Source organism: Miscanthus floridulus, chromosome 18 (assembly GCF_019320115.1).
Source record: "Miscanthus floridulus cultivar M001 chromosome 18, ASM1932011v1, whole genome shotgun sequence".
Classification (NCBI taxonomy): Eukaryota; Viridiplantae; Streptophyta; class Magnoliopsida; order Poales; family Poaceae; genus Miscanthus; species Miscanthus floridulus.
Genome location: NC_089597.1, coordinates 64,043,298 through 64,058,441, shown reverse-complemented (window position 1 = coordinate 64,058,441; position 15,144 = coordinate 64,043,298). Strand labels below are relative to the sequence as shown.

General features: G+C 43.7%; 1 pseudogene; it reads right to left on the bottom strand.

The window, feature by feature from the left end:
- Positions 1-13,527: 13,527 nt before the first annotated feature.
- On the bottom strand, positions 13,528-13,621 carry LOC136524966 (small nucleolar RNA R71; annotated as a pseudogene).
- Positions 13,622-15,144: the final 1,523 nt, after the last annotated feature.

Here is a 15,144-nt window from a genome sequence, read left to right as displayed (position 1 = left end):
CTACAGGCCGGCCAGGCCCTAGGGCCCACCTATCAGCCCCCCATTGTTATGTGGGTTCTCCACCACCTCCTAGATTGCATCTACGTCATTTATTCAAGTCGGTTTGATCTGAGGGCTTAGGATTGATGCTCTAGCCTATATATACCAACCCCTACCCCCCTCCCTTAGGCATATTGCATTCAAGGGCCATGTGATTTTGATCATTTGGAGTTCTTGAGAGGGGACGTGTTTTTGCTTGGCAAAGTACTAACATTCCTCAGAAGTACTCATGATATGTTGTGTGTCCTTAACCATGGTAGGCCAATAAAACTCTTGTCGAAAGGCCTTACCCACCAAGGTGTTTGGCGCTGCATGGTGGCCACAAGCCCTCGAGTGTATATCTTGCAAGAATCTTTTTCCTGTCTTTTGTGGGTATTCACCGTTGCAAGATTCTGCTCATGCTTTTATGATGGATCTCATCATCCCTCATAACGTAGGATTTAGCTTTTTGACATATTTGATCAGCCTTGTCCATGTCGATAGGAAGGATGTCGTGTCATACATAGTCGATGAACTCCTGCGTCTAGTCTAGGTTAGAGCTTGCGGCCTTGGGGATGGTGAGTATGCTCGGCTCGGGGAAACATTGAGTTTCAACTTCCCAGCTTGCCAAGGGTCTCGTGAGCTCATCGAGGAACATGCTGCCTAGGGGCATATCTCAGGTCGAGCCAATTCTGGCGAGGCTATCAGCCTCCTCATTGTCCCTTCGAGGGATGTGGCATAGCTCAAGTCCGTCAAACTTTGCCTCAAGTTTTTTTACCTCAGCACAATAGGCTTCCATCTTGTGGTCATGGCATGCTGAGCCTTTCATTACTTGCCTGATGACAAGCTCAGATTCTCCTGAGGCGACAAGTCTCCTGACCCCAAGTGTAACTATGGTTTGCAACCCATGGAGCAAGGCCTCGTACTCTACTATGTTATTGGTAGCATCCTAGAAATTTAAATAGAGTACATACCTCATTCAGCTCCCACTGGGGGAGACCAAGACAACTCCTGCCCCCGCTCCTTATAGCATCAAAGAGCCATCAAAGTACATGCTCTAGTACTCTAGGTCGGCAGCAGCCGGTTCAATATGTGCTTCTATCCATTCAGCAACAAAGTTCGCTAGAGCCTGGGATTTTATGGACGTGCGTGGCACATATGTGATACCATACGCCATAAGTTCTAGGGCCCATTTGGCTATCCATCTGGTCACATCCTAATTGTTAATGATCTCTCCTAGTGGAAAGGAGGTGACCACAATAATCGGGTGTGCATCGAAGTAGTGAACCAGCTTCTTCTTTGCCAAGTACACCCCATAAAGTATCTTTTGGATGTGCGGGTAGCGAGTTTTGCTCTTGGCCAGTATTTGACTGAGGAAGTATACCGGTCGCTAGATGGTCTGAATGTGGCCTTCTTCCTTTCTCTCTACAACTATAGCCATGCTGACCACCTGGGTGGTAGCTACGACATACAGAAGTAGGGGCTCTTCTTCATGAGGAGACACCAGAACATGGGTTTGATGAGGAAGTCCTTGATATTGTCAAAAGCTTTTTGATCCTCTAGGGTCCATTGCTAGTCTGGTGTCTTGCGTTAGAGTTTGTAGAGGGGGAGTCCCTTCTTGCCCAATCTAGAGATAAACTGGCTTAAGGAAGCCAGACATCCCATGAGCTTCTAGGCATCTCTCAACGCTTGAGGAGGTCCCATATCGAGGATGGCTTTGACCTTCATTGGATTGGTCTCAATCCTGTGAGCCGATACAATGTAGCCGAGTAGTTTGCCGGATGGTACCCTGAAGGTACACTTTTCTAGATTGAGCTTGATCTTGAACTTTTAAAGATTTTCGTAGGTCTCCGAGAGATCTCGAATAAGATTCCTAGCTTTTGATGATTTTACGATGATGTCATAGATGTAAGCTTTAGCATTTCTATCGATCTACTCGTGGAGGTAGCGCTTTATACAGCGTTGGTAGGTAGCCCCCGCGTTCTTCAGCCCGACTGGCATGGTGACATAGCAGTATGCTCCGATCAGGGTGATGAATGAAGTAGCTAGTTGGTCAGACTCTTTCATCTAGATCTAGTGATAATCAGAGTAAGTGTCGAGGAAACAGGGTAATTCTGATCCTGTAGTGGAGTCGATGATCTGATCTATACGGGTAAAGGGTAAGGATCCTTTGGGTATGCCTTGTTAAGGCTCATATAGTCGACACACATTCTCCACTTGTTGTTCTTTTTGGGCACCAGGACAGGGTTTGCAAGCTAGTCTGGATGTAGGACCTCCCTGATGAAGCCTGCGGAGAAGCTTGGCTATTTCTTCTTTTACAGCCTTGCGCCTTTCATCGTCAAACCGTCTCAAGCGTTGCTTGATCAGCATAGCGTCGGCCTAGATTCTTAGGGAATGCTCGGTGATCTCCCTTGGGATTCCTTGCATGTCTGAAGGTGTCCAGGTGAATATGTCCTGATTATCAATCAGGAATTTGATGAGTTTGTCTTGTGCCTTTTTTAGGCTCCTCTCGATGTTTGTGGTCTTACTTGGGTTAGTTCTCTCTAAGCGAACCTTCCTCGAATCTTCCCCGGGCGTGAATGATGGGGCCACGGTTGGCTCTGAGGCCATGAACTGGTCTAGTGGTAGCCTCTTTTCTTCGGGAGGTGGAGACTAGAAATCAAGACACGGTAGCACTGTCGTCGGAGCCCCTGAGGCATGTCCTTGCATGAGGACATAGTCAAGCTCGTGCTGCGCCGGATCCTAGTTTCGGACCCCGTTCTCGATAGCGAGTAGGTCACACTGATATGCATTTTGAAGATCTCCAGAGATTGTGATGACACCATTAGGCCCCAACATCTTCATCTTTAGGTACACATAGTGAGGCACAGTCATGAATTTAACAAAACACGGTATGCCGAGGATGGCGTGATATGTATCCTTAAAATCCACAACCTCAAAGGAGAGTATCTCCTGGCGAAAGTTCGCTGCCTCACCGAATATAACCCGTAGATCTGTGATGCCGAGAAGCATCACCTGTCTCCCTGGTACTATCCCGATAATCAGGTGTTGACATTTCTTAGCGTCACTACAAAGAACAGAGTTTGAAATCTATCCCCGGCAACGGCACCAGAAATTCTTGTTGGTATTTATTAACTTGTCACTTGTTTTAATAGCCACCTATTACAAACCTATATCTCCTAACATTACTTTACTAGGTTGTCATCCCAAGTGATGATGCTAGAGATGCTTGTTGGTACTACATAGCATGACTACTAGAATAATACTAAGCAGTTTTTTATTAATTTATGTGACTAGGAAGAATAGATATGAATATATATATATATATATATATATATGAAAGGAATCTACAAGCGCACATATAATATACCATTGTAGCACTTCACCTGAGAGCATTCTAGGTATCGTTATTTATATTTTTACCATAGGGAAGGTCTGGCATGGACATGTATTGATAACTTATACTATTGATGGACAAAATAAACCATAACTAGTGTTATACTCATAATACGGGTAAGTCATAGGATAAGATATATGATAAGTATTGATTAATAATAATGATAAATCACTCAGAGTACTCCTTTCTATGGCATTAGCATGGTCAGGTAGAATATTAGAGGAATAATTCCTAAGTCATTCTTAATTACAAGTCAAAACATACATTGATTAGTGCAATTATACCTAGTAATCATTGTTAAGATCATCGTCATATCTACACATAAGGGATATTACTAAGGAAGATTAAGAATAGAGCTTGTTCTTCCTTCTTAACCAGACCCTACATGCACCTATATTCAGAGAGTGGACTACAAAGGACTCAATGGAAGTGCCATATCCATGAACTACCACATGACCTAGAATATAGGGTGTATCCATAGGTAAACAACATATAAGCACCATGCTTACACAATGTCAACCACCCACCCATGGATCCCTAGAGTGAGCGCTATACGAACTTATGCTTGAATATGATGATAATCCAACTATACTAAGCATATAATCAAAGTAGATGTCGACAGATTATCATCGGCAGTCCACCGAGGGGTATCCCACGATGGTAGATTTGTCGGTGGGGATGCACGTAATCAGGAACCGGATGGTGACACAAGGCGCAGAGACAGCGATTTAGACAGGTTCGGGCCGTTTGATCGACATAATACCCTACGTCCTGTGTCTTTGGTGTATTGTATTGAATACATGATGTCGAGTAGATGACCCCTGCCTCTCCTTATATACTCTGGAGGGGCAGGGTTACAAGTAAAGTATCCTATTTGGTACTATACAATGTCTTGCAGTGCACGCCGAGCAGCGCCGTGCACGTCTTGATCTTGTGGGCCGAGCCACCTCCGACGGTGCGGCCCACGTCTTAGGGGCCATACCCCCACAGTTAGTCCCCGAGCCTGACAGTAGGTGACGCAGTCACGTGGTGCCAGGGTCATAAAGTAGAAGACCAGCCGAGCAGGCAGCCAGTCCCCGGGCGTAGCCTCGAGATGAGAACAAGCACATTCACCGCAAGGTGAAGTGTGCCCACTTAGTCCCCAAGCCTACTGGAAGATGAAGAATGAATCTTGTAGCAGGGTCAAAGAAGTCCGAAAGCTTGCCGACGTCGTCTGACATACGCGTATCAAGACCCCAGATGTGCTGCCCAAGATCAGTACCCTAATCCGAACAGCATGGAGCAGCTTGATAGCACACCGACGAGACGTAGCAAGATCCGAGCAGCAAGGGAGTCCCCGGCGTCGTTGGCGATGACCAAGCACCGAGGAGCGAGGAGTCCCCGGCGTCGCTATCGATGACCGAGCACCGAGGAGTGAGGAGTCCCCGGCGTAGGCGGCGATGTCCGAGCATCGAGGAGTCCCCGATGTCGCTGTCGATGACCGAGCACCGAGGAGCGAGGAGTCTCCGGCGTAGGCTGCGATGTCTGAGCACCGAGGAGTCCCCGACGTCGCTGGCGATGACCAAGCACCGAGGAGCGAGGAGTCCCCAGCGTCGCTGTCGATGACCGAGCACCAAGGAGCGAGGAGTCCCCGGCGTAGGCAGCGATGTCTGAGCACCGAGGAGTCCTCGATGTCGCTGGCGATGACCGAGCACCGAGGAGCGAAGAGTCCCCGGCGTCACTGGCGATGACCGAGCATCGAGGAGCGAGGAGTCCCCAGCGTCGCTGTCGATGACCGAGCACCAAGGAGCAAGGAGTCCCCGGTGTCGCTGGCGATGACCGAGCACCAAGGAGCTAGGAGTCCTCGGCGTCGCTGGCGATGACCGAGCACCGAGGAGCGAGGAGTCCTCGGCGTCGCTGGCGATGTCCGAGCACCGAGGAACGAGGAGCGAGGAGTCCCCGACGTAGACGGCGATGACCGAGCACCGAGAAGCAAGGAGCGAGGAGTCCCCGACGTAGGCGGTGATGACCGAGCGCCGAGGAGCGAGGAGCAAGGAGTCCCCGACATAGGCGGCGATGACCGAGCGCCGAGGAGCGAGGAGTCCCCGGCATCGCTAGCGATGACCGAGCACCGAGGAGCGAGGAGTCTCTGGCGTCGTTGGCGATGATCGAGCACCGAGGAGTCCCCGACATAGGCCGCGAGGTCCGAGCACCGACGTAGCTGACGACGTCCATGCGGTGAAGTGTGCCCACTTAGTCCTCGAGCACGAAGAATCCGAGCGCTGAGGAGTAACCGGCGTAGCTGGTGATGAAGCACGAGTGGCGAACAGTCTGGTCAACTGGTCGGCGGCGAAGTGAACATTGAGTAGAAATGATCGGCGAACAGTCCGATCAACTGGTCAGCGATGGAGTCCATGAACCAAGCGGTCCGACCAGTTGATCGGTGGAGAAGTCCGAGCACCAGGTGGTCCGATCACCTGGACGATGATCCTGCAATACAAACATGTAGAATGGGTAGTACATGATGCACAAATAAATAAACTTCGGAGAAAAATCAGCAATGGTGATGAAACGACGTATGCAGTTCGGCGATCAGTTGGCATGAAAATATATTTATGTTTAATATAAACTGCCCGAACAGTTAGTGTGTAGCTGAGTCTCCAGCCCTAGCTAGCCCATAGTCCATAACGTCGAGCGCGGAGCCCGTGCACGTGTAGGAGGAACAGGCGTGACCAAGGAGCCACTGCCGACCACCCATAACGCAGAGCACGGAGCCCGTAGCACGTGTAGGGAGGAGCCGGAGACAGGGCCGTCTCTGGAGGCGTCCGAGCATCAACGCGACTGTTCGGAGGTTCGGAAAATTGTTTGGAGAGCAAACATAGAGAAAACAGTTCGGAGAAACATTATGACAATATACGGAGATTGGAGAATATTTAGAAGAATATTAAAACGTGACTTAGCTTTAGACAGAGTGTTGGGTCAGCGGCGTATGGCGTTATCTGGTCGGCGACATGGGCAGCTTGCTTGCAGCTCGGCAACGACGAGGGATGTCGATGAGGGCCACCGAGTAATGATGACGAGACAATAGCGAGGGGTGTCAGCGAAGGATGTCGGCGAAGGCCGCCGAGCGGTGATGACGAGTCGACGGCGAGAGACGTCGGCGAAAGATGTCGGCAAGGGCTGTCGGTGAAGGCCGCCGAGGGCAGCGGTGGCGAATCATCGATGAGGACGACCTCGGAGGTGGTTCTGAGATTGGATCTGCTGTCGCAGGGGCTGGTGTAGCAGCGATGAATCGTCGTTGTGGACTAGGATGGATCTCCACGAGATTGACGACGAGAACGCGTTGTTGATTTGAGATCCATCTGGCTCGCCATGGATCAAGCGCACACCCCTACCTGGCGCACCAACTATCGACAGATTATCATCGGCAGTCCACCGAGGGGTATCCCATGATGGTAGATTTGTCGGTGGGGATGCGCATAATCAGGAACCAGATGATGACACAAGGCGCAGAGACAGCGATTTAGACAGGTTCGGGCCGTCTAATCGACGTAATACCCTACGTCCTGTGTCTTTGGTGTATTGTATTGAATACATGATGTTGAGTAGAGGACCCCTGCCTCTCCTTATATACTCTGGAGGGGCAGGGTTACAAGTAAAGTATCCTATTTGGTACTATACAATGTCTTGCGGTGCACGCCAAGCAGCGCCATGCACGTCTTGATCTTGTGGGCCAGGCCACCTCCGACGGTGCGGCCCATGTCTTGGGGGGCCATACCCCCACAGTAGACCATGAACATTATAAGGAAGAACATGAATAAGATGAATATTAATATTGTCATAACAATTGTAGCTAGCATATAAAAGTAATGGAGATACAAAAGAGAGGGGGTACAAAGATTATACCAAACCATGCTCTTGACACGATTAGGAATCCAAGTGGAGCTTGCTTGCCTCCCTCTAGGCCTAGCCTAACTAGATATGCCCTAGAATATGATGGAGCTCTAAGGTTGATTAGGATTTCTGTCTTCTCAAATGACTTGATGACTGGAGTTATGCCTAGGGGTGGCAGGGGCTAGTATATATTGGCCGGAACGTCCAACATGAGCCCTTGGATCAAACCGACTTAAAGGACGACGTAGATACAACCTAAGAGGCAGTGGAGAACCGACATAACAACAGAGGCCTTATAGGTGGGCCCAGGGGTCGGCCAGCCTATAGGTGGGGCTGGCCGGCCCCACTTGGTAGCCTCTGCCCCTCTGCCTTGGCACGGAGTCCTCTTGAGTCTTCTAGACACTTTTGGTGTCCATTTCACTGTGGATAAGCGCAATTAAATTTGACATGTAGGTCCACCTTGATGGTTTTTGGGATAAACCCTGCAAAAAATATAGATTCACCAAAACTCATGGAATTTGTTAGTTTAAACACCTAGACCTTCGTTGGTAATTATATTTATGCCCTTATGTATGTTATATTGATTTTTTATAATGGTTGTTAGCAACCGTCAATAAACTCCCCCAAGCTTAACCAATGCTAGTCCCTTAGCAAAGCTAAACTCAGTAAATAGATCAGGAGTTGCATCAATGCTTTCACTCCTCAAAAGTACACATGCGTTCAAACAAGAATTCTCCTCCGGATTAGAATAAACCAATCCGACTTTCAAACTTACCCATATTACCTTCAACTATGGGGCTTCTTAGCCTTCACTTGGGTCTTGAGCAATTGAAAGATAGAACAATCAAGTCAAGCACTCTGTCTCAAGTTCTTTGTTCAATCATTATTCCAAAGTTTTTTATAGATATTCAAAATAAAACTCAGAGCTTCCTTTGTATGACACTCTCAAGTCTCTCAATATATATGGTATTTGTGGATCCTCAACAAAGGCAGTAAAGATGTTATGCCTTTTTTTCTCCGCCTACAACTAAATCTTATGTGGAGTTCATAGGTAGGGAGAAAGCATAAAAGAGCATACTTGTAATACATATATTGTAAAGTCAAACCTTGGATCCAAAGAGAGTTGAGTCATACAATCAAATCAAGATGTGCATGTGTGTGGATGAATGTGGTGGATATATATGGTGGCTAACCTAATTCTACTATGCTCCTTGAAAACATATCTCTTTTGAAACTTAGAAACATTTGCTTAGAGAACATGGGCTATCTTATTCATCTTCTCTTTTTCCAGGCGGACATCTGAGTACCCATTGTTTTAGATATCTTGAACACTTGTCCATTTTTTCTCATCTCTTTTTTTATGAATAACTTTTACATGGACCATGCTTCTTTTATGCAACAAAACTTTTGTGAGATAGCACCAAGAATTTGGAGCATTTATTTGGTGGATATTCCTATCAAGAAATTTTTGGTGTTTACTCCTAGTGTAGGAGTAAAACCTTTTTAGGTGGATCTAGATACAATGGCATGTTGTTGCACCTACCCCTAGTGTAGGAGTAGTGCATATTTGGGTGGTGTGTACATGATCTTGATTTTAAGAGCATGACAAACCTCTCATAAGGGTCAACAAAGCTTGATAAAACTCAATGCAATGCAGGCAGCATATATGTGGAAGTTTTCCTAATCTAAATATCATATAGGCTCTGGAATGAATTCAAGCTTTGTCATATAGGAGCTCATCATGTAGGATTTTCATATTTTTCAAAAGATAAATCTCCAAAATTTTAGTGTCACTTGGAACAAGATAAACAGTAGCTCAGACCTTCTTATATCATATCCGTCAATTACCTAGACCTAAATCAAGCATATGCTACCCACGAGTTTCAAGTTCAGAGTAAATTCTTATATCAAAATAGTTGTTTCTGAAACTCGAGAGAATTCAAGAATGAAAACTAGGTACCTGAAAGGAATTATGATAGAGCAACTATTCATCATTTCCATTGCAAGAGATTATCCTCAGAGTCCATTTATTTAGCTTCTTAAAAATAGAAAACTAGACCCACACTTTTTATTTTGTTTTCTTTTTTAAGATCACACCTTACTATTATATATATATGGCTAATACAAATGTAAAATTTTATTTTGCTTTTAGTTTGTTATGCATCTTTTTATTTCATTATTATTTTTAGCAACTATATAGCAAACTTAAAAATAGCAAATGAAAAGAAATACTTAGCAAAATACATGGGGGATGCTCCTTCCCCAAGCTGGATGTTGTCGTGGTCTTTCTTAGGTGAGTATACCAGCAGAAGTCTTTCTCATCCATCCAGAAGTTGCGTTCCTCGTGCAGCGAGTGTAGCGATAGTTTGGGGAAATATACTTCGGATGGATGGCTTTACTCTTGATCATCCTACAAAATACTCCAACAAGAACACCAAAACTCATGGCACAGATTAGGATAAGGGGTTTGCGGTCAGCCATTCAGAGATTTGTTGTCCTTGGGGTTTAGACAGATTTCCTAATTGGTAAAGTTCTAGCAGGATGTCTTTTTAATATTTTTGGATTTTCTTATTTATATAATGTTGAAAGAAAATATGCATGCATGATATATATATATATATATATATATATATATATATATTATGCCACCACAGTGAATATTTCTGTTTGTGTTTACACACTGTAAAATTACTCACGTGGGGCTTAGGATTTTTATAATGTGATGATATACAATAATGAAACTTTTTATCTTCCTTTTCTAAATGCAATGCTAATGTAGAAAAGTAAATATGCTAAAGTGAAAAGTAATTCATGCAATACTAAAAAGTAAATATGGATAACTACCGATGTTACCTCACGGCCAGGTTTTGGATTTTTAAGTCCTCCGGACAGGACTTGGCTGGAGAAAAGTTCTTCACTCTTCAGGTGCATCATCCGGTCTCACCGATGGAGACCCAAATGGCTGCACATCTTGTGACGGTGTCTCTGATGGTGATGTCACCTTCTCTTTCCATACCTGCTTGGTTCATCTTTCACAACTTCTTCAGGTTCTTCATCTTCTTTCCATTCATTCTTTGGAGGTTGATTCTTCCAGCATTGGGATGATTGACGTCTCCTCCTAGAGCGGGTCTTCTTGGGATGTTCATAAGTGGTATAACTATTGAAATAATAGCATACCTTTTCTCCAGGGAATTAGAAGTGGACTTATCCAGATCCAACATAGATGATTGTGTTGGTTGTGTTGAGGAATGGTCTTCCTAATATAATAGGTGTATCATCTTCTTCTTCACCCATGTCTAGAACCATGAAGTCAGCAGGGGCAAACTGATCATGTATACTTACCATGACATCTTTTGCTATTCCTTTTGAAAATTGGATTGATTAGCCCGCCATCTGTAATTGCATATATGTAGGGAACAAAGGTTCATCACCAAATAAATATTCATACGTTACATTGGACATTATGTTAACACCTGACCCAATGTCGCAGAAGGTCTTGTGGAAGATTCTTTGTCTAATGGTACACTCGATCATTGGTACGCCTGGATCATCCTTCTTAGCAAGGAATGGTGAAGCGAGGAGCTAGTCGTACTCTGATATGAGTGTGTTGATCATACTGACTGATTCTTCTTTGTGGCTGTCTGACCTTGTTCTTTCTCCTTCTCCTGTTGTTCTTTTTCTTGGTCACTCTTGTCTCTTCGGGTAGGTACGACGTCTGCGGATGTCCAGGAGATTGCATGATGCGGTTCTTGAAAGAGAACTTCTCCTTTTTATCATTGATTGTGAAGCAGATCTTAGCACTGTCCGCATAGATGATGGCTTTTGCGGTGCTTAGGAAAGGTCATCCGAAAATAATGGGTGCCCTTACATCTCCACCTATTTTTAAAACCACAAAGTCTATGAGAACATATGATTGTCCCACTTGAACAATGGCATCTTCAAGAACTCCCTTGGGGTAACAGAGTGACTGATCTACAAGCTGCAAACACATGTTTGTGTACAACAAAGTATCTCCATTAATTTAATCATAAATTACCTTAGGCATGATGTAGACACTGCTCCGAAGTCACAGACAACTTCTTGGAAAATATGTGGTCCGATGGTGATGGGGATGACAGGTCTCCCTAGATCGCTCTTCTTTTCAGGCAAGGTATAATCTATCTACCTTCCCGTCGATGGTTGTATATAGTAATATGCTGCAATGTGAATATAGACAAGATTTGTAGTTTCTAGATCTTCCTATTGCCACAGAATCTTACCTTTGTCGGATGGAGGAACAGCAGCAGCCAACTGAGTTATTTGTGATTCTATCATTTTATTAAAGCTATGTTGATTCTTAATGGCAGAAGCAAAGCTATCCATTCTATTATTTATGTTCTCTAGAATTTTATCATTGGTACCTACCTTTCTAGATAATCCCTCCATAAGTTTGGATTGGCCAATAATTAATTCTCTCAAGGGTGGTTGATTGAAATTATTAAAATTATTACCTTGATAGTTACCTTGGTAGTTCGGTCTCTATTGTTGATGACATCCTTGATTCTGCTGAGGATGAAAGTAGTTGTTGTTGTTGACAAAGTTCATATCCTCATGGGTTTCAGGATAGTTGCTCCATGAATGCCAAGTGTTTCAAAACACTTTTATATGTTTGCTACAATTGTTATAACATTGTTCTTCATATTAATCATGTTCCTAATTATCATGTTCATTGTCTATATTGATTATATGTTTAGTATAGTTAGATTATCGTCATGTTCATAAATAAGTTCGTATAGCTCATTCTTTGGATCTAGGGGTGAGTGATCGACATTGTGTAAGCGTGTGCTTATATGCTATTTACCTGCGGATACACCCTATATTCCGGGTCATGTGGTAGATAGCGGATGTGACACTCCCATTGAGTCCTTTGTAGTCCACTCCCCAAATATAGGACAAGTAGGATCTAGGTACGATGGAAGACAAGCTCTGTTCTTAATCTTCCTTAGTAATATCCCTTATGTGTAGATATGAAGTTGATCTTAACCATAATTACTAAGTGTAATTGCACTAATCAACATATGTTTTGACTTGTAATTAAGAATGACTTAGAAATTAATCCTCTAATATTCTACTTACCCCTGCTAATGCCATAGAAAGGAGTACTCTGAGTGATCAATGATTAGTTATTACTTGCCATTCATATACATTTATCTCTTGACTTACCCCTATTATGAGTAGAAGTTTGGTTATGGTTTATTTCTCCATCATGTGTATAAGTTATCAATATATTCCCACTGCCCATCCTTTCATGTGGCAAAAATATAAATAACAATACTGGAATACTCCCGGGTGAAGTGCTACAATGGTATATTATCAATACGCTTGCAGATTCCTTTCAATTATATATATTTTATCTAGTCACATGAAAATACTAAAGTACTTCTTAATGTCATTCTAGAAGTGGCACTAGGTAGTACCAATATGCATTTCTAGCACCATCGCTAGGGATGACAACTTAGTAAAAGTGATGCTAAGAAATATCAACAATCATTAGGTGACTACTTAAACTAGTGTCAAGTTAATAAATACCAACAAGCATTTCTGGCGCCGTTGCCGGGGATGATAGCTAGGCAGTAAGGAAATATTGAAAAACTTATACTTATTGATGTGATCGAGATAACCATTAACCTCTACTCAAACAGGCTTATCCTTGTTTTGTCTACTTTTTATATCTTATGCAGGGCAATGTATGACCGGTTTTGACCATCTGACAAACTACGTTGAACATCCAGAAGCATTAATCAGGAGAACTAGAGATAAACTCAAGAAAGTTCTAGCTTTAGAATTGGAAGCCAACCAGAACAGGTGGAGATTAACACCAGTTTTTGAAGCCATGGCTGACAAGACTCTGTGAGTTCTCTGCTCTAACTATGGCCAACATCCATACTGGACCAATAGTCAATGTGAGGGACAATGGATTTGAGCTCAAGCCAGCTCTCACCAACATGGTGCAAGCCAACTAGTTTTGTGGAAAGGCACATGAAGATGTGAGTGCTCATCTCCAACACTTCCTGAAGATCTGCAACACTTTCACCATCAAGGAAGTATCCAAAGATGCCATACTACTTTGCCTCTTCAAATTCTCACTTTTGGGGAAGGCAAAGCAATGGTTCTACGCCAACAAAGATAGAAATACTACATGGGATACTACTTCGCATTCCTAGCCAAGTTCTTTCCCATAGGCAAGACCAATGCTTTGTGTGGAAGAATTTCAAGCTTTCAGTAGCAACATGATGAATCTATCCCTGAGGAATGGGAACGCTTTCAAGATTATATATCAGAATGTCCTCATCATGTGATGGAGAATTGGCTACTCATGCATACTTTCTACCATGGGTTGACTAATACTACCTGTGAGAACATGAATGCTGCTGCTGGAGGTGCTTTTCTATCACTCACAGTCCTAGGTGCAACAGCTCTCATAGAGAAGATGGACTCCAACTAAGGTTGGAATGAAGAACGTCTTTAGACCCACAAGAGAGGTGGAGGGATGCATCAACTCAAGAAGGTAGACATGCTGTATGCCAAGATGGACCTATTCATGAAGAAGCTCGAAGATCGAGATACTATGAAGCAAGAAGTCATGCACATTCATGATTCCCACATAACATGTGAAGAGTGTGGAAACACTGGGCATACAGGGAACAACTACTCTGAAACCCATGAGGATGTGAACTTCATCAACAATAACTACTTTCGTCCTCAATAGAATCAAGGATGGAATCAGCAACAAAGGCCGAACTACCAAGGTAACTATCAAGGTAATAATTTCAATAATCAACCACCCTTGAGAGGATTGATTTCTGGCCAACCTAAAATTATGGAGGGCTTATCTAGAAAACTAGCTTCCAATGATAAGATCTTAGAAAACATAAATAATAGAATGGATAGCTTCTCCTCTACCATTAAGAACCAACATAGCTTTAATAAAATAATAGAATCACAAATAGCTCAGTTGGCGGCTATTGTTCCTTCGACTGACAAAGGTAAGATTATGGGGCAACCGAAAGATCTAGAAACTGCAAATCTTGTCAATATTCACAATGCATCACTCTTGTCGGTATACAACCATCGACGGGAAGGTGGATAAATTATTCCTTGCCTAAAAAAAGAGCGATCCAGGGAGACCTATCATCCCTATCTCCATTGGACCTCACATTTTCAAAGAAGCTGTCTGTGACTTCGGAGATGGTTTCAACATTATGCCAAAGGTAATTCCTAATCAAATTAATGGAGATACTTTGTTGTACACAAATATGCGTTTGCAGCTTACAGATTAGTCACTCTGCTACCCCAAGGGAGTTCTTGAAGATGCCATTGTTCGAGTGGGACAATCATATGTTCCCATAGACTTTGTGGTCTTGGAAACAGGTGGAGATGTAAGGGCACCCATTATCTTGGGTCGACCTTTCTTGAGCACCGCTGAAAGCTCTAGTTTGGTTTTGGTGAATTGATGAAACGCTAAGTGCTAACCTAGTTTATCAAGTGATCATCACATAGGTAGCACATTCCAAGTGGTGAAGCAAATGAAGATCATGACATGATGATGATCAAGTGCTTGGACTTGGAAAGAACAAAGAGAAAAACAAAAAGCTCAAGGCAAAGGTATAAACCATAGGAGCTATTTCTTTTGGTGATCAAGACACTTAGAGAGTGTGATCACATTTAGGTTTGATAGCCGTACTATTAAGAGGGGTGAAACTCGTATCGAAATACGGTTATCAAAGTGCCACTAGATGCTCTAACTCATTGCATATGCATTTAGGATCTAGTGGAATGCTAACACCCTTGAAAATGTCTATGAAAATATGCTAACA